The following is a 20,186-nucleotide window of genomic DNA, read 5'->3' on the forward strand; positions in this document are numbered from 1 at the left end:
CAGAGTCCGGTAGAAGGGTCATCGCTGATTTCCCATCAGATTTACCAAACTCTCTCGAGAGGGAAAGAATATCTGCGTAACACCTGCCCTAATATTTCTGATTTACCCTCCTGAGTTGACTGGAGACTTTCATGGTAAGTAAGAGATCTCCAAATGTTAGGTCTTCGATACGTAGACCCATGACTATTGACCGGTTGATGGAAAATGTGTTGAGTTGGGTCTACGTGACGTCATAAATTTAGAGGGCATAGGAGAATATGATGACGATGAAGAGTCATAGGGTGCTGGTTGTGTCCATCCATCTCCTCAATCTACAGTGGACATGAAATTTAAGGAGTAACACAAAAGATGTCCAATCACAACCTGGGGCAATAGAGGGTGCAGAATTAGCAGTCACAACTAGACCTTGTTGCCTGCTAGAACCCTCCTTCCAGATAAAAGAGCACCAGGTTAGTTGAAGAGGTATGTTACCAATTTTTCCCACAGAGCCTTTAAGCTACACTTCTGGTGGTAATTTCAGGGCTCTGTGTAAGGAACAGTCCACATCAATCTATAAGCTCTGTGATATGGTCTTCACTTTTGGTTGTACTTATGACGTATGTGACTCGTCCCACGCAAACCGCGGGCCAGCTGTTGGTTAATAGGGGTCAACAGTCATTGCGGTGCCTCAGTCTATTTCAGTCTTTAAAACTCAGCGAATTATTTCAGAAGAGATATTTGACTTCCTTGGTGGCCAGGGCGTAAGAACTCGAGAAAACACAGTAGAAAAAACCCAAAGACCTTGACACAAGTTACAAATCTCTAGAAGTTTGGGCAGCTTGGCTTCTTGAGTTTGTCCAGCTCTGTACTCAGAGAAGAACTTGAAAGGCAGGGGTTGCGGGACTTGACCCACTTGAGGTGCGTTCCTGGATGCTGCTCAAAAGATTGTGCTTAGTGCCATGGATAAGCTGAAGAACATGTTGACCATGTTGAGCTTTGACTATCCCCGACCAAACTCACGGGACCTTTCTTCATGAACGTTTCTTTAACCCCAACCAAGCTACCTCCTCATGCAATAGTTTTTATGTATCAGGCATAAAACAGACTTTTTTTTGTGGCATCTCACATCTGTTTTTCCTTGGTTTCCATAAATAATTCCCATTCTTATCAATAGTCATCTAGATGAAGATGCAATGAAATATAGGATTGATGGAGAATCTTTACATCTATGGTGGTTTTTATTTCAGGAAGCTTATTGAAAAGTAGTCCTAATATTTAAACTAAATTTCTCAAACTGTTAGGGTTTTTTTTATCCGGATTACCAAATATATTGGTTGGAATACAGTTTTTTTCTACTTCCTTCCACGTTCTAGATTTAAAGGCCATTTGTAAGGTTGATTTGAGGCTCGTAAGTGCGGGACATGACTAGGAACATGGAGAAGATTCGGATACAATTAGAGCTGTGTTTTTGGTAATACTGTCTGGTGTTCGGTTCTTTGCATCATTAAAGACTCTATTCTTACAGGAGTGATGTGAGATGAAGCCCTGGGGTGCAAGATGACACGGGGTCCTCTGGGTCATATCAACTCTGGATTCCAGGTGGGTCATGACTTTGAGGAACTTTATGCAAGAAGGCAATTATCCCATAAAGTGGATGTCTCAACTGAGAAACATTTTTAAAATGGGATCCTGCTCTTGACACCTCTGACAACCAAAAGGTAAAGTCTGGGAAGGTCCACAGCCAGTCCTACATTGTGGCCATTAAAATACATACTACGGTTGACCTAATGAATTCACAGGACCCTGATCGAGCAACCACATTGGTGGAACTCTACAAGTCTACTTCTACCTGCCACCATCCCTGGTTGCTCTCCTGACAAGTAGACCCGGAAACGTTTTGGAATGATTGAAATCACTAGATGGAGACATTACCAATCTCCAAATTATGGAAAATGGAAACAACATGTTCACAAACTCTATTTCTGGAGTTTGAGCCTCGTGCAGGAATCCCGGCACCTCCAGCCTCGTCTGCTATCAGTGAGGTTATTAATGATTGTCTGAGGAACGTTCTGCTGCTGAATGCACTTGTGAAAATCATCAAGATCCACTGCTGGCAGCTCCTGTGTAATCAGCGGCCAATGAAGTCTCTCAATGAGAGAGAAGATCGGCTCCTGGGACATTTTGGAGAATTGGCTTCTCCCAATAGTTGCACAATCAAATCAATGCAACTGAGCTCTTAGTGCACCGGGAACAAAGACTAGAGGGGTCCGGCTTCTGTATGTTATACCATCCCACACCATAATCCAAGTAGTAGGACTGGTGTGACGCTCCCTCGTGAAGACCTCTTCATGGTGTTCAAACATTAGAAAAAATGGTGTGCACTCACCTTCCCGATAAAAAATTCCTTTATTGAGACATCAGGATCTGTGGAAGCGCTGCTCGCGCGAAACAGCTGTCATCCTGCTTCACTACATGTTCTCCCTGTCTGAACTGCTAATGTCTCAATAAAGGAATTTTTTATCGGGAAGGTGAGTGCACACCATTTTTTCTACTGTTTGAACTTTGCATGTCACTACAGGTGTTGCACCCTATATCCCGTATTTTTGGAAGCATATAAGCACTAGCAGCAGTGGATGGTAATAGAGACAGAGGTACAACAGGGTCAGCACAGCAGCGGTGCAGATTTTTTTCTTTTTTCTTTGCTCTTCATGGTGTTGCCCACTTGGTCTCCAGACCAATCTCCAGCTATCAATGCATCGAAGACAAAAGTGGGACTCATCACTGAAAAGGACAGACCTCCATTCCAGCTTTCATTGGCATCTTGCTCTGTGCCATGACAGCCTTTGAGGTCAATGGCGTAAAGTCAATTGTAATCTGACTCGTAGCCCAAAATATGTACAAATGCCTTCTGATGGTGGAAGGTGGCATAAAGTAGGGTAGATAACAGCTCAGCGTTCAATTAATGGTGGAACAAGTGGTGCGGCCAATTCTCCAAAGTGTCCCAGGAACCATTCCAACATGACAATGCCAGGCCGCATGTTACTTGTGCTTCTTTCCCTAAACCTGCACTCATGGCTGCAGCATCTCCGGACTTAACCCCATGGCTGCAGTGTCTCTGGACTTGTCTCCCGTGGCTTTAGCATATCCGGACTTGTCTCCTGTGGCTGCAACGTCTCCGGACTTGTCTCCTGTGGCTGCAATGTCTCTGGAGTTGTCTCCCATGGCTGCAGCGTCTATGGACTTGTCTCATGTGGCTGCAGCATCTCTGGACTTGTCTCCCGTGGCTGCAGCATCTCTGGACTTGTCTCCCGTGGCTGCAGCATCTCCGGACTTGTCTTCCTGTCTTCCGTGGCTGCAGTGTCTCCGTACTTGTCTCCCGTGGCTGCAGTGTCTCCGGTCTTGTCTCCAGTTGCTGCAGCGTCCCTGGATTTGTTTCCCATGGCTGCAGCTTCTCCGGACTTGTCTCCCATGGCTGCAGCGTCTCTGGACTTGTCTCCCGTGTCTGCAGCGTCTCCGGACTTGTCTCCCGTGGCTGCAGCATCTCCGGACTTGTCTCCATAGAGGGGCATAGGACACAACATTAGTTGGTAATTACACAGGAGCTGGCCAGCAACGGATCTTGATGAATTGTACATTCAGTGGCAGAATCTTCTGTAATCAACAATTGATAACCTCAGTGATAGCAGCCAAATCCTGAGGTTGTGAAGATTTTATTTTCATATTTTCATTGTTTGCAAATCATTAACATGTCTATCGATCCTGTGATTTCCATTCTTCACCACTTTTCCTCCTTGTTGCTCTATTTACATTGTTGAGGAAGGGATTTTGGTTTCAAGCTGCTGAATTTTGTATTATTTTAGTCTCTGTTCACGGAGAAATGCTTCTGTGTACATACATTACATTACTGATTCTAAGTTACATCCTGTATTATACTCCAGAGCTGCGCTCACTATTCTGCTGGTGCAGTGACTGTGTACATACATTACATTACTGATCCCGAGTTACATCCTGTAGATCTTTTATTATAAAAATGAAAAACATAACAATAATAGCAGAAAACATAACAAAAATATTAGCCAGAAAATAATCAGTATACTGAACACTGGTCCAGCCGCTCATTCTCTCCTCTCACACATATTATACAGTATATACAGAACAATAACTTCAGGTCCGGTCACCAAACAAAATAATAATAACAAATAAAATAAACAATGGAAAACAAAGACTATATACATGAAAATTTTTTATTTTTTTTTTTATTTTTTTTTAGTTTTAAATAAAATAACTACAAATTAAACAAATATATACAATACTACAAGCTATCCTCCATTCCCAACCCCCCGCACTGACCTGAGAGCTGGTCCTGCATCTCATGCCTCAGTCCATGTCCACGTCCATAGGCCAGATCAGGCAGTGCCAGTTTTTCCCCCAAACAACCCGGTGTCCCATAGTCCCACAAGATAATCCCACCTCCCCCCTTTTCCCACCACCCAACCTAACACCTACACCCAAATCTATATCCCCATTTTTTTTACAATATATACATTATATACAGCAGCACACACCACAATAATTACAAAACACGAAGCCCAAGTTCGGCGCCTGCAGCCCTACATCACTGTATAATGATCAAACAAAACAAAAATCTACAGTGTCAGCAGCAGCCCACCACCAGGAAAGGAGATGACCAGACTAGGGCACACTAAAAGAAAAGCCCCTCCAGAGGAGCGCGGCCCTCCGTGCGCCCAGTCTCCCATACTCCAGAGAGCGCACCTTCACCAGGTCACCGAGTATGGTCCTAAACACATCGTCCACTGGGAGGATTTTTCGTTGCGTCGATACTAAGCACCGTGCGTTCCACGTGTGATACCTAACCACTGCGCTAACTAGAAATAAGGTGCAGCGGTCCCGACCACCCAGGTCTCCGAATGCTCCATAGGCCCATTCCGCATAGGAGAGACCGGCCAGCCGAGACCAGCCAATGAAGGCGCCCACCCTGTTGTACACCTCTGTGTTGAAGGGACAATGAAGCAGGAAGTGGTCCATGCTTTCCAGCAAGGTACCACAATGCTCCCGAGGACAATTCCTGTCCTCAGAGCTCCTACACTTCAGATTGTCCCTCACACACAGTTTCCCATGGAAGCAGCGCCAAGCCAAGTCCCAAAACTTCGAGGGGATCCTGATAGAATTCAAAAGATGCAAACCCACCCCAAGATCCCGACTTGGGCAGTCCCTGAGCGCCAGAGGCCTCTGGAAATGGGTCAACAGAACCCTACTGTCAAGTAGTTTCCTTGGCAGAGTCCTGATCTCCCACATTCCCAGACCCCACCGACGAATTACCTTCAGAACCAAGGTAGCGTAAGCCGGAAGATGTCCATGCGGTGTGCGAAGATCCTTCACTTGCCCTCCTGTCTCCCATTCCTGGAAGAAAGGCTGAAACCATCCCCTACAGGAGAATACCCACGGAGGAGCCCTCTGTTTCCAGAGGTTTGCGATATTGATCTTAATGAAGGTATCCACAAGGAATACCACAGGGTTGACCATACCCAACCCTCCTAGTCTCCTCGTACGGTAAGTAACCTCCCTCTTGACCAGGTTCAGTCTATTCCCCCATAACAGTTGGAAGAACAAACTGTAGACCCGAGTCCAGAGAGATTCCGGCAAGATGCACACACTGCCCAGATAAATCAGTAAAGGGAGCAGGTAAGTTTTGCTCAGGTTTACCCTTTCCCTTAGGGTCAAAGACCAACCCTTCCATTGGTTCACCTTCTGAGTGGCGATCTCTAGCCTGCTGTCCCAATTTTGTTTGGGGTAATCCCCCTGGCCAAATTCGATGCCATGGACTTTTGCAGAGACTTTGGGTCCTGGAAGGGTGTCCGGGAGATCAAAACCAGGATCTCCTCCTCCCAGCCAGAGACTCTCACACTTATCCCGGTTGATCTTGGACCCGGATGCCTCCGAGTAGCGATCTACCTCTGACATCAGCCACCCTGCCTCCTCGTGAGAGGAAGCAAACACAGTGACATCATCGGCATACGCCACCACCCTCAGAGTGGCTTCCGGTGCTGCCTGATCCATCCTGAACCCGGCCAACGGTCCACGCTCCACCCTCCTAAGAAGAGGGTCAATCGCAAACACGTACAGCAGCGGGCTCAAGGGACAACCCTGGCGAACACCGGACCCAACCTCAAAAGAGCTACCAATCCAACCATTCACAAGCGGGAAACTCTCTGCCCCACTGTACAAGGTCTTAAGCCAATCAACAAACCCCCCCGGCAGGCCATATCTCAGAAGGACGGACCAGAGGTACTCGTGATTAACCCGATCAAACGCTTTTGCCTGGTCCAGTGACAGCATGTACCCCTTCCAGTGACCAGCCCTACCCTGCTCCACTGCCTCTCGGACACAGAGCACAGCACTAAATGTGCTGCGGCCTGGAACAGAGCAATGCTGGGCCCCCGAAAGGAGTCGGGGTGCAAATTTCACCAGCCGATTAAACAGCACCTTTGCTAGAACCTTCCTGTCTGCATTGAGAAGCGCTATGGGACGCCAATTCTCAATGCAAGACGGGTCCTTACCCTTTGACAAGATGATCAGAGCAGACCTCCTCATTGACTTCGGCAGAGTGCCCGAGGAAAGACACTCATTGAATACCTCAGTCAAGAGGGGAACCAAAACGTCCTTAAAGGTCTTATAGAATTCAGATGTTAAGCCATCTGGACCAGGCGATTTTTTGGGAGCAAGCCCTTCAATCGCCAACTGAACTTCCTCTTCCCTGATCATTTCTGTCAAAACGTCAAGAGAGGGGTCTACCCCTGGTTCGGGGACAGCTTCTGCCAGGAAAGCCGACATCTCATCCCAATCAAGATCCCTCTTCCCCAAGAGGTGCGAGTAGAAGGATCTGACAACCTCCAGGATCCCTGATCTGGATCGCCTCAGGGACCCCGTAGTGTCGACCAGTCCTGTAACCACTTTACTATTCACTGACATCTTGCAGTTTCTGTAAGGGTCGGGTGAGCGGTACTTCCCGTAATCCCTCTCAAAAACCAAAGATGCGTGTCTATCGTACTGACACCTCATAAGCAAAGATTTCACTCTGGAGATCTCCTCGCGGCTACCTCCAGTTGAGACAAGATGCTCGAGTTTCCTCCTCAGACCCTGATACAGGCGGTACCTGCTCAGACTCCTGAGGCTCGAGAGCTGGCGGAAGAATCTCGCCACCCTTTCCTTGAACATCTCCCACCACTCTGACCTACTACTACAAAGATCCAGTAAGGGTACCTGGCTCTGAAGAAAATCCTCAAAGGACTGTCTTATCTCCGCTTCTTCCAAGAGAGACGAATTGAGCCTCCAAAAGCCTCTTCCCACCCGGAGGGTCTCTGTAACATTCAGAGAAAACAAAATTAAACAGTGGTCGGAGAACTCCACCTCAACAACAGACACTGCTGAAGAGACAGCTTCCTCCTTTAAATAAAACCTATCTATTCTGGACCTACAGTTACCTCTATGATAGGTGAACCCCTCGTGGCCTGGGGTGTGCCGAATGTGGACATCCACCAGGCGAGCCTCACTAGCTATACTATTAAGGGCGACGCTATCATAAGTCAGCTTGTCTCTGGAACCTCCTCTATCTCGGGGCCTCGTGACAGCATTGAAGTCCCCTCCAAAGACAACCTGCCGACTTGTAAAAAGGTAGGGCTTGATCCTCATAAAGAGACACTTCCGGTCCCACTTAGATTGGGGACCATAGATGTTAATGAGCCGGAGCTCTTGTCCCTTCATGAGGACATCTAAGATCAGGCACCTCCCCATTTCTAACTCAATAACCCGTCGGCATTCCACCGGTGCGGTAAAAAGGACCGCCACTCCGCTATACGGCTCGGCCGCAAGAGACCAATAGGAGGGCCCGAGTCTCCACTCCCTCTTAGCTTTAAACACATCTGCCATGTTTGGCAGCCTGGTCTCTTGCAAAAAGAAAATGTCAGCTTCAACCCGGCTGAGAAAATCAAAGGCCGCAAATCTAGCTGTATTTGACTTTATGCTGGCGACATTAATGGACGCCAGCGTCAACGGAGTGGGTTCCGCCATCATTGGTGATTGAGTTAGATGGCTTTCTTTTTCCCACTCCCCTTATCCTCTGCCTCAGAGGAGGAATCCTTCCCCCTCTTTAATGACATGGAGGTATCCATTTCCACGCGTTTTTTATTTTTTTCGTCCTCGTCTCCGGACTCTGGGCCAGTCCCTCCCTCCAAGGATCTTACGTTCCCAGAAGGAGGAGACTCGGCGCCCCCTGTGAGCCCCGCCGAAGCCAGAACCTCACCCTCAGCTTCCTCCTCAGAGGAAGAGATGTTTTCAAGGGCTTGGAACCGGTTAGAAAGACCAACCAGAGGGGAGTCGGTTTTTCCTTCCTTAGGTACCTTGGTCAGAGTGAGAGAAGATTTTTTATCTCCCTTCTTTCTCTTCTTTTTGGTGCCGAGCTTACGCTTGTCCTCTAGCCACTGCCTATTATCCTCATCCATACTTTCATAATGGGAGGACTCTGAGGCAGTGGCACTCTCCTCCCTGTGGATCCTCCTGACCTCCTCATCCAACTCATCATCCCTTGGGGCCTCAGCAGCAAGACTGGCATCCAGGACAGGGGCCGCCCCAGTAGCCCGAGGCTCGCCCAGCTCCCTATCCTGTCTGCGCTTGTCTAGACGCCTTAGCTGGGCAGGCGTCTTTTTATTGCTTTTCTTCCTTGGCCCCTCAGCTCCCTCACCCTTGCTAGTCCCTTCCCCAGCAGAATCAGCCTCACGGCTTTCTCCCACCGGGGTCACGACTGCGTTAGCGAAGGAGCGAGGACAACGGCTGAATGGGTGACCTAACTCACCACACAGGTGGCACCTAATCTCCACACAAGATGCAGCAAGATGGCCGACATCCCCACACAATGCACACTTCTGCACAGTGCAGTTTGCGCTGAAGTGTGTGGGGTCGCCGCACTTGTGACAGAGCTTCGGTTGCCCCTGGTAGAAGACCAGGATACGATCCCTACCCAGGAAGGCAGATGATGGTATGTGGGCAACCGTACCACCTGAACGCTTAAGTTTTACCATAAACGTCCAGGCCCCTGACCAGATACCAAACTCGTCACGGTTTTTCTTTGGCATCTCCACTACCTCTCCATACCGGCCAAGCCACGTCATGATGTCATAACAAGAAAGCGACTCGTTACATGTCATCACGGTCACTTTCTTGACTTGATTTTGGCGAGACACCGCCTGAACGGCAAAGTCTCGCCAGCCGGGCTCATTTTTTGCCAACTCATAGTTCGACCAGAAAAGTTCAAGCCCCTCCGGCCGAACAAAGCTGACATCAAACTCAGGTGTGGAATAGGGATGTATCAAGGCGTAGATGTCAATCGCCTTGAAGCCCATCCTCAGCAGGAGCTCCACAACCTTCGACCTTGGAGGACACGCATCACTGCCCCTCCACCGAAGACGGACCACATTCCTACGCACACTACCCGGCCCGGCTGTTGGGAGGGACCACACTGTATCCCCCCCTCTTTGCTCTCGGAAGGCCCCGAGGCCATGCCTCTCTATCCAGAAGGATAGATCAACCTCTCGACCCTCTACCATTAGTGATCTCTCTCCCTTCTTTAGAGCCTCCAGGAGACGCCGTTGCAACATGCCGTCCCCAGAGCCCAGAGACGAGGAGGACGCCCTATTTCCCCCGGAGGTGACAGCGGCATAACTCCTGACAGGTGCTGCCACCACCGGGGGGGCAACCGGACCAGTGACCACATCCACACCAACAGTATCACCATTACCCACCTCCATAACCTCCTCACCCTCCACCAAACCAGCAACCACACCACTAGACAAAGAGTTTTCCTCATCCATACCCACCACCACATTCACTCCTGCTGGACCAGTGACAACAGGGGGTGACATTTTGGCCTCCGCATCATCAGGCACAAGGGGCTGAGTCTCCTCCACAGAACTGGAGGTGACCTCACCCCTGGTTTTATGTGTGCCCTCCGCATCATCAGTTGATATTTTCCGCTGCTTCATGGTTGCTACCAGGCGCCGCTGTTCTTTCGCTGTTGTGAGGCACCGCTGATCCTTAGCATCAGGATCTTGTTGACCAGCGGCGCCAACACAGAACAGGACTTTGGTGGGAGGACCGGAACGCCCAGCCCCGGTAACCCCCTCACACTGCCGCCGCTTCTCAACTAAGTGATCAGCGGCAACAGCATTCAGGGGCACCGAGGCTACCGGAGCTGCCCCTGACACCGGGCTGCTCCCCCCTCCCACTGGGGAGCGCACCACAGTATCGTGGCCTGATTTTTCGCCCGCCGCCGGGCCGCCCTCACTGTCCAGCCTCTCGGCTGATGCACCTGCTGCTACGTCCCTGCTACTACAAGCAGAAACGGAGCTCTGCGCCTCACTACATTGCTTTGTAGTCTCCCCGCGCCTTTGCACCGGATCCACAGCAGAACCCGGGCTGGGCTGGGCAACGGGGCTTATACAGCGAGCTGACCCTGCAGCCGACTCAGGGGGTACAGGGAGGGGGGCATATACATAGCTTACCGCTTCCTGCAGCTTAGGTTTGATCTTCTTCACCCTTTTTTTTCCGGCCCCCAGGTGCCTCCTCTGGCAAATCATCACCAAGATGGAAGTTCTGAAGGCACACTGGGGACTCCAGGAGCTTGATCTCTGCCATTAGTGCCCCTCCCTGGTCGATGTCACTGTCCTCCCCAGAGCCAGCAGAACTGCGACGAGATGTCATTGTCGCCTGTCCAGCAGGGACCTCGCTGCACGTGGCCTGTGAGTGACTAAGCAGGCTGCCAGGTGGAGCTTTCTGCTGGTCATCATCCTCCTCCTCATCATCATCATCCACCTGGCACTCAGGCTGCAGCCCCATCTGCCTTTGCTCTCTGTTATCAGCCATTTCTCTGAATCGATCTTCATTAATAAGTTTTTCCTTAAATGGTCCACTTTTTTCTCTGATGAAAGCTTTTCTGACTTCAAGCTCATTGATGTCATCCTTCAGTCTCCTTACCTCCGCCTGGAGCTGATTCTTCCTCGGTTTGGAGGAACCTGCAGCTTTGTTGCTTGTGCAGTGCAGCTCCTCTCGGAGCCTCGTGATGGTCTTGCTTGCGTCTTCATACTCACGGAGGTGGCTCATGACCCGGGAGGCATAGGTGGACACAGACTCCCGGGGGCTCTGCAGCGCCCAACCCTCTTCAGTGAGGTCGGCTTCACCTCCGTGAGCACTCAGCTTTCCTCCAGAAGGACCGCCATCTTGCACACTAGCAGGCTTCTCCTCCATGGAAGCCTTGCGGCTTCTCTGGGTCTCTGCAGACCTGGGGGGAGTAGGAGCCACATTGCTGCGACTCCTGGTGGAGCGTCTCACCCCCGAATCCTCTGATGTGCAGGCTGGTTGCTGGTTCCTTCTGCCCCCCGCCAGCCTGGTCCGGGAAGCAGAAGCCTGGGACTTGGCTCCTTCACTCATCCCAGGAAACCCACTCCCTCCCTGGGTAAGAGAGAGAGCAGGTCCCCGGGTGGAGAGGTGGTGGTTCTCAGGAGCTCAGGAGCACACTGCAGGTTCAGCAGCGACCGCACCCACAATCAGCACAGTGAGTAGCAGCTGAGCAGAGCTGCACCCACTATTCTGCTGGTGCAGTCACTGTGCACATACATTACATTACTGATCCTGAGTTACATCCTGTATTCTACTCCAGAGCTGCACTCACTATTCTGCTGGTGCAGTCACTGTGTACATACTTTACATTACTGATCCTGAGTTACATCCTGTTTTATACCCCAGAGCTGCACTCACTATTCTGCTGGTGCAGTCACTGTGTACATATATTACATTACTGATCCTGAGTTACCTCCTGTATCATACCCCAGAGCTGCACTCAATATTCTGCTGATGCAGTCACTGTGTACATATATTTCATTACTGATCCCAATTTACATCCTGTATTATACTCCAGAGCTGCACTCACTATTCTGCTGGTGCAGTCACTGTGTACATACATTACAATACTGATCCTGAGTTACCTCCTGTATTATACTCCAGAGCTGCACTCACTATTCTGCTGGTGCAGTCACTGTGTACATATATTACATTACTGATCCCGAGTTACATCCTATATTATACTCCAGAGCTGCACTCACTATTCTGCTGGTGCAGTCACTGTGTATATAAATTACATTACTGATCCTGAGTTACCTCCTGTATTATACTTCAGAGCTGCACTCACTATTCTGCTGGTGCATTCACTGTGTACATACATTACATTACTGATCCTGAGTTACCTCCTGTATTATACCCCAGAGCTGCACTCACTATTCTGCTGGTGCAGTCACTGTGTACATACATTACATTACTGATCCTGAGTTACATCCTGTATTATACCCCAGAGCTGCACTCACTATTCTGCTGGTGCAGTCACTGGGTACATACATTACATTACTGATCCTGAGTTACATCCTGTATTATACCCCAGAGCTGCACTCACTATTCTGCTGGTGCAGTCACTGTGTACATACATTACATTACTGATCCTGAGTTACAGCCAATATTAAACTCCAGAGATGCACTCACTATTCTGCTGGTGCAGACACTGTAGTACATGCATTACATTACTGATCCTGAGTTACATCCTGTATTATACCCCAGAGCTGCACTCACTATTCTGCTGGTGCAGTCACTGTGTACATACATTACATTACTGATCCTGAGTTACATCCTGTATTATACCCCAGAGCTGCACTCACTATTCTGCTGGTGCAGTCACTGTGTACTTACATTATATTACTGATTCTGAGTTACATCCTGTATTCTACTCCAGAGCTGCACTCACTGTTCTGCTGGTGCAGTCACTGTGTACATACTTTACATTACTGATCCTGAGTTACATCTTGTATTATACTCCAGAGCTGCACTCACTATTCTGCTGGTGCAGTCACTGTGTACATACATTACATTACTGATCCTGAGTTACATCCTGTACTATACTCCAGAGCTGCACTCACTATTCTGCTGGTGCAGTCACTGTGTACATACATTACATTACTGATCCTGAGTTACATCCTGTTTTATACCCCAGAGCTGCACTCACTATTCTGCTGGTGCAGTCACTGTGTACATATATTACATTACTGATCCTTAGTTACCTCCTGTATCATACCCCAGAGCTGCACTCAATATTCTGCTGATGCAGTCACTGTGTACATATATTTCATTACTGCTCCCGATTTACATCCTGTATTATACTCCTGAGCTGCACTCACTATTCTGCTGGTGCAGTCACTGTGTACATACATCACATTACTGATCCTGAGTTACATCCTGTATTATACTCTAGAGCTGCACTCACTATTCTGCTGGTGCAGTCACTGTGTACATACATTACATTACTGATCCCGAGTTACATCCTGTATTATACTCCAGAGCTGCACTCACTATTTTGCTTTTCTCTGCTATACCCCACTACATATAGGTTTCTCATGACTATTTGAGCCATGGTTGTGCCTTGCGCCTCTCAGGGGCTCTGGGCTCGGTGTGGTGTGTCATGTTGTGTGTTCATGGATATATGGCAGGGTGACCGCACGCAGCAGAGGGTAAAGTCCTGCAGAATCTCTTCACCATCAGCTAATTATTACCCATAGAAGAACTGGACAGCTCGGTGCGGACGTCTGTCTGGGATTATCTGACACTGGGAAAACAGTGCTGCCCCCCGACAAGTCCTTTACCCTCTCCGTCCTCCGGGGTCTCTTGTGCTCCAGACAGTGACTTCTTACCAAGGGTCTAAAGGAACTGAGACAACAGAAGGTAAAAGTAACAACATACAAAACACTGACAATACAATCTATAATAACTCAACAGGCAAATCATTATTGATGATAAAACCTTAAAGGGGTGTAAAGGGCTTAGATGAGGAGGACCATTTCGTAGGATGGGTCATGAATATATCCGTGAGTGAGCTCGCCTTTACAGGGAGTTCGCAACTCTCTTATTTTTTTCTGAACTCCTCATTGCTGATTTATGATCAGTGATCAGATCAGCTTTCATGTAGTCTGTAGTCAGAAGGTTGGGGCTACAGGGAGAATTTATAGAAACATCAAAGACCACTAGATCCCTGTAGGGGTACTATGTCCCATGAAGCACGTACAGCAAATAGCAATAGCAAAAAAGAAATGTCAGGACACAATTTGTAAAGTTTAAAAATATACATATTGATTATCTTGAATGCCGAAATACACATAAAAAGATAAAAGATTCCCAAAATTACAGACACACAAGGAACAGCCCGGTGGGCAAGAAATCCCAAACCAATCGTGGGTACTGTGTTTATTCAGAGATACAGTGTTAACAGGAGACACGGGAAAATAGTAATTTAGATGGAAAGAAAAAGTCTCCAAAGTCAATGATCCAATAGCCACCATAAGAATATATTTAAAAGGCATCAAATAATTAAGAATGTATCCCACAGTTGTACAGATAATATAGTATATCACATTACTGAATGCACAAAATATATATGTGAATCATTATTTAAGAGGTTATAAGAATGCCCATATGATTAATAACAAAGTATATCAGATATATGATATGGACATAAATAGGGGTGCTTACCCGCCAGGCACCGACGCGCGTTTCACAGTTGCTTCATCAATAATCATGTAGCGCCTACATCCAAGGACAACATAGTCCACTAAGTCTTGGGGTCAAATAGATATGCACATTGTTTATATTATAACAATAAAGACTGGGAATGAAGCAACACAATAAGTGTCAAGGGTGATTTCTCTTTTTTCTTTAGCGTGAGTTTCACTGGTAAGTATACTCTATTCTTGATCAATGGCTGTAAATGAATCTAAAATAGACAACAAACATTAGCATATATATGTGACAGGCTAAAAGATGGATGAAACCAACCTCACGAGATGAGGGCCACAGGGAGATTCACAGAGTCATGTAAGTCTATAGAAACAGAGCACAAGAAGTATATTCCTTAAGTCCCAACGAGGTCTGCGTCTTGAGTCTATGTATCCATTGTACTTCCTTTTGGGCTAGTCTTTGCTTTCAGTCGCCACATCTTGGACCTGTTATTACATGGTCAATACCTCGTACCTTGAAAAGTGTCTCATTACAGCCATGAACTGACCAAAAACGTTGAGGTATTGGCTTTAAATCACAATTTGTAGTTGCCTCTTTTGCTGCAGTAATGTAGCCTACATGTTCTCAAATTCTCCTTTTTAATTCCCTTGTGGTCTTCCCGATATACAGTATATATTTTGATAAGGGGCTCGTCACATAATATATTACCCCTGTTGTGTTACATTTAATCGAGTGGGTAATCTTAGAGTTGATGGTACCAGTAGAGTTTTGAAAGTCCACAGCATTAATCATATTGGGGCAAGCAACGCAGCGGCCACATGCTGAGCAATCCTCATTTTGGTCCACGTGATCCAAAAATATGTGACAGCTTCCTGTCATTGTTCTGATGATGACTATGTACTAACGTCACGGAGATTTTTAGATCTCCTAAAGGACATCGATGGGTGGTTCGAAAGATGTTTACTCAAAGTGAGGTCACATAATAAAATGGACCAATGTCTAGGTAAGATATCTCTTACCCGGTAGTGTCGCGATTGAAAGTCACAAATGAAACAAATTTTATCCATGTCGTTAGTCCGATTTCTTTTGGACACAAGGACATCTGGACGTTTGGTATTTTGATTTTGATTCTTGGCCTTCTCTATACATCTGCGAATATAACTACATTCCAAGAAATGATGGGTCAAATCCAGCTCCTGCCAGCCATATCTTGCATCATCGGAGCAGATCCTGGAAGAACTGATCCTTCTGAATATTTCTGATTAGATGAGCTGGATGTGAGGAAGAGGAATGTAAGAGAGTGTTGGTCTCAGTCTCCTTTCTATAAACGTCAGTTTGCAGGTAGTCAAATTAATTTCCTCGATATCTCAAAACAGGTTAATCAATTATGAAGAAGACTGAAGATTAATATTATATTTATTGTGGTTGAGCTTTGAGACAAAGGTATCTTGTTTAGTGCCTTGCAAAATCAGGGATATATCATCGATATACCTGCCCCAAAATTGAGCCTGTTGAATCAATGGATCTCCCTCTCCCACAGCCCCAGGAACAAATTTGCAAATGAAGGCGCGCAGGCAGTCCCCATTGCGGTGCCCTGGAGTTGCAGGTAGAGGGAGTCCTTGAACAGAAAGAAATTATGTGTGAGTATAAATAAGAGAGCTTCAATGATGATCTCTCTCTAAGTTCCTTGATATCATTCATCATCAGAGACATTCTTACAACTTCAATTCCACAGAGAATTTGGCAGTGATGCAGATTGCAACGTAATGCAGATGAACAGTGTTGTATTGGTATCCAATAAAGAAAATTGCTAAAAATGAGAACCAGTTTTATTTTTTGCAACTTTCATATTGCAGTCACAATAGTCTCCAAATCGCAAAGTGACCTCATTGACCTGCATTACGCTGCAATGTAGCAGTTTCACAGAGCAATCGTAGGCCAAGCAACCTGTGTCATGGGCAGAGCTTACATCTAACCCCAATGTAAATCAGCACCGGAGTCCAGAAAAAGACAGATAAGAGTTACAATCTCTCCAGCAGAATGAGCTCACTGATGGATTCTTAGTTAACTCAAAGTGCAAATAAACAAAGAGTCAAAATGGTGAGCTTTTTTTTTTTACATTTATGAAAAAAGAATGCTCACAAGCTGTGCATATGCAGCAGAACTGTGAGATCAGGAGTGTATTTTCACCCACCATTAAAAGCTGTATTTGTTTAATTATGTCGGAACATGGGCGTGAGTAGGCTCCTCGGAACATTTGATGCTGCCCCCCTTTAAATCCGGAGCATTCACATGTGTAATATCACCTTCTACCACCAGATGGCAGCAGTAATGTTCCTCTAACTATCAATGCACTAAGTGACCATAGTTTATTAAAGGGGTTTATCATGGAAACCTGAGAGATTTGGGGTCTGTTTCCTGGAACCCCCTTGTTTTTTTTGCACACTAAAACCTTATTTTGAGATCTTTTTTGCCATGTTACTATTGTTTTGGAAGTTTGTGAACGTGTCAGTAAATAGTAGATTTCAGTAAATTCAGACTTGCACTGATTTTCTTCCTTTAGCTGGCGAAATGTGAGTGTGGGAGCAGATCTGTATTCTGACTAATCCCATTGTCTGATCCCTTTCCCAAACAAAAAGGCTAATCTCCGATCTGTTCTCATGGAACGACATCTCCGTCCTGTACAATAAACCGTTGTCCCAATGATCTTCTACCTAATGGAATTGTATCAGGCCAGAAACTACAAGTCCCAGCATGCCCTGAGATACTGAAAATGGCCGACCCTCCTGCTGTGATAGCACTACAGATTCCAGCTGCCACTGCAAAAATAACTGCATGGTGGTATATGAACTATAAGTCTCAGCCGTACCTGATTGTCTAGCACTAGGTGGGGATTTACTGATAAAACAAGTCCCAGCATTCCATATCGGAGGAGACGTGGGCATTAATCTGTGGCTCAGTGCCACTGAAGTGAAAGGAAATCCTCTGTAATTTAGGGCATAGCCTGTGATAGGGTTCCCCATGCTGGACAGGCGGGGGACCGGCAGGTGGGATCTGCAGTCGCAGGATCAGGAAGTCTTGTGTGATAACTGATAACCGGGAAGGGGATGGGATCAAGGTGTGTTGGCCCTCCCCGTGTCATGCGGCCTCTCATCGCCCCCTCCATACACCGCATTCCTTCCTCACCTGATCCCTACAGGACACAGTGACTTGTCTGTCTCCTTACACTGACTGTCGCTCCCTCCAGGTTCAAGATCTTCTTTGTTCTCAAAGTTTTGGAAACTTTCAGAACTTTTCTTCTACTTCCCTTCTCCATCTTCCATACTCTCTATTCCCATTCTTTCCTTTTCCATCTACACCGTCCCCTTCCATTCTTCTCTCCTGAGTCCTTCTTCCTTATAATCACTATTTTCCTTTCTTCTCTATTTCTTTTCTTCCTTCACGATCTGTCCTTCCCCATCCTTCTGCATCTTCCCCATCCCCTTCTTTCTCCATTTCTCCTGCCTTCTCCTTCTCCCCTTGCCCTTACTTCTCGATCTCCCTTTCCCCTATTTTCCCCATTTCCCATCTCCTTCCTTCTACATTTCCTTTTTCCCCTTCCTTCTCTATTTCCCTGTCTCCTTCCTTTTCCATCTCCCCTGCCTCCTTCTTTCTCCATTTCCACTTCTCCCTTTCCTCTCCACCTCCCTTTCCCCTTCCTTCTCCTTCTCCTCTTCCCCTTTCTCCATTTACCTTTCCCCCTTCCTTCTCCATTTCCCCTTTCCCCTGCCTTCTCCTTCTCCTTCTCCCCTTCCCCTTACTTCTACATTTCCCTTTTACCTTCCTTCTCCATCTCCCTGTCCCCTATCTTCTCCATTTCCCCTGCCTCCTTCTTTTTCCATCTCGCCTGCCTCCTTCTTTCTCCATTTCCCCTTCTCCCTTTCTTCTCCATCTCCCCTGCCTCCTTCCTTTTCCATCTCCCTTTTCCCCTTCTTTATCCTTCTCCTCTTCCCCTTCTTTCTCCATCTCCCCTTCCCTCTTCCTTCTCCATCTCCCTTGCCTCCTTTCTTCTCCATCTCCTCTTCCCCTTCCTTCTCCATCTCCCCTGCTTCTTTCTTCATCTCTCCTGCCCTCTTCCTTTTCCATCTCCCCTTCTCTCTTCCTTCTCCATCTCCCCTGCCTCCTTTCTTCTCCATCTCCCCTGCCCTCTTCCTTTTCCATCTCCCCTTCTCTCTTCCTTCTCCATCTCCCATGTCCCCTTCCTTTTCCATGTCCCCTTTCTCCTTCTTTCTCCATCAACCCTTCCCTCTTCCTTCTCCATCTCCCCTGCTTCTTTCTCCATGTCCCCGTCCTCTTTCTCCACCTTCCCTGTGCCCTATCTCATCTATCTCCCCTATTAACCTTTCTTCTCTATCTCCTGTTTCCTTACTTGTTCCTCCTCCATCTCCCATCCATCTTCCTTCTTCATTTCCCTTGTCCCCTTTCTTTTCTGTCTCCCACTTCCCCTTTTCTTTTCCATCTCTCCTTTCCTCCCTTCTTCTCCACATCCTCTGTTATTGATGATATTATATATATATATATATATATATATATATATATATATATATATATATGATATTATATATATGACTTATTATGTTCCACTTCTATGTCCCCTTCCTTCTCTATCTCCCCTGTCCCCTTTTTTCTTCACTTCCTCCTTCCTCCTTCCATCTCCATCTTCCTTACATACAGTCCCTTCCTTACACCTCTGTTATTTCATATCTTTCTCTGTCTTTCCAGTGGAATGGTCTCCGACGACGCGCGACCTCCTCACCTAAGATTTGAGGGGGTACAGGCAGCAGAGATCCAGTAAGGTAAGAGAACGATCTCTATTGAGACCTCAAAATGATACAATGTGTAGAAAAAGTGGTCAACTAGTAACAAGGGTGGAATCCTATGTAGCCTCTATGATGCCCCCGATATAATATCTTCAGGCCACCATATACGGCAGCCGATGAGCCTACAGTCATTGCAATGGCGGGAACAACAAATCCATATGAATATCTAATAAATGTCTGGCTCAGCTCAGTACTGCTGTCCTCCATTCTGTGATTTCTAGTAAGTGTTTGTTTCACCCCCCCAGACCTGGATTCCCAGCTACACTGCTCAGTAGTGCTGTATAATGTCCTCCAAGCTGCTGATTCTAAACATGTATTATGTAGAGACAGTAGAGTAGGAATCCTTCATGTTTGTGTGTGCTGTGTATGGAAGATAGCACAGCATCTTGTCTCTCCCCACCAGCTCAGAGACAACTGAAAATTAGATATATCGAGTTTGCAGAGGGAAAAACTGGTGCAAAATGCAAAAACATGTAGCAGCTCCTCCTGCGCATGCGCACGACAGATACTGTTAGTTAAATTCAACTTCTCAAAGTTTCTTAGGTCGAAAGTTCCTTAGAAGTTGATCCCTGCTGCGTTATATGCGGGATCTTCATCTCGTCTTTAGTTTCTAATTTGTGGCTTGGAGATGAATAATCGGAGGAGTATGTCGCGATGTCATTAATTTGTGCCGAACAGAAGACAAAGGCTCCTTTATAGATGCTCAGCAGGTGGACAGCTAACTCTTGT

The 20,186-nt window shown here is 46.9% G+C and overlaps 1 protein-coding gene and 1 long non-coding RNA gene across 3 annotated transcripts in view; one reads left to right on the forward strand and one right to left on the reverse strand.

Annotated features, from left to right (window-relative positions):
* Positions 1-37: 37 nt before the first annotated feature.
* HPN (hepsin) overlaps positions 38-20,186 on the forward strand; it is a 38,817-nt gene continuing 18,668 nt past the window's right edge. Inside the window, exons 1-3 of one of the 2 annotated variants that reach the window (XM_077260190.1) lie at positions 38-134; positions 1,505-1,578; positions 19,360-19,433. The gene's annotated coding sequence lies outside the window, so the exon portion shown is untranslated. Of the gene's footprint in view, positions 135-1,504; positions 1,579-17,766; positions 17,846-19,359; positions 19,434-20,186 lie in introns of those variants that run through there. The other variant, XM_077260189.1, reaches the window with a different exon arrangement.
* LOC143770513 (uncharacterized) lies at positions 13,776-15,048 on the reverse strand. The gene is made up of 3 exons (XR_013214651.1): positions 14,917-15,048; positions 14,614-14,667; positions 13,776-13,794 (listed from the first exon to the last, which is right to left on the reverse strand). It is a non-coding gene; the product is annotated as an uncharacterized LOC143770513 (long non-coding RNA).

Source organism: Ranitomeya variabilis, chromosome 4, assembly GCF_051348905.1.
Source record: "Ranitomeya variabilis isolate aRanVar5 chromosome 4, aRanVar5.hap1, whole genome shotgun sequence".
Classification (NCBI taxonomy): domain Eukaryota; kingdom Metazoa; phylum Chordata; class Amphibia; order Anura; family Dendrobatidae; genus Ranitomeya; species Ranitomeya variabilis.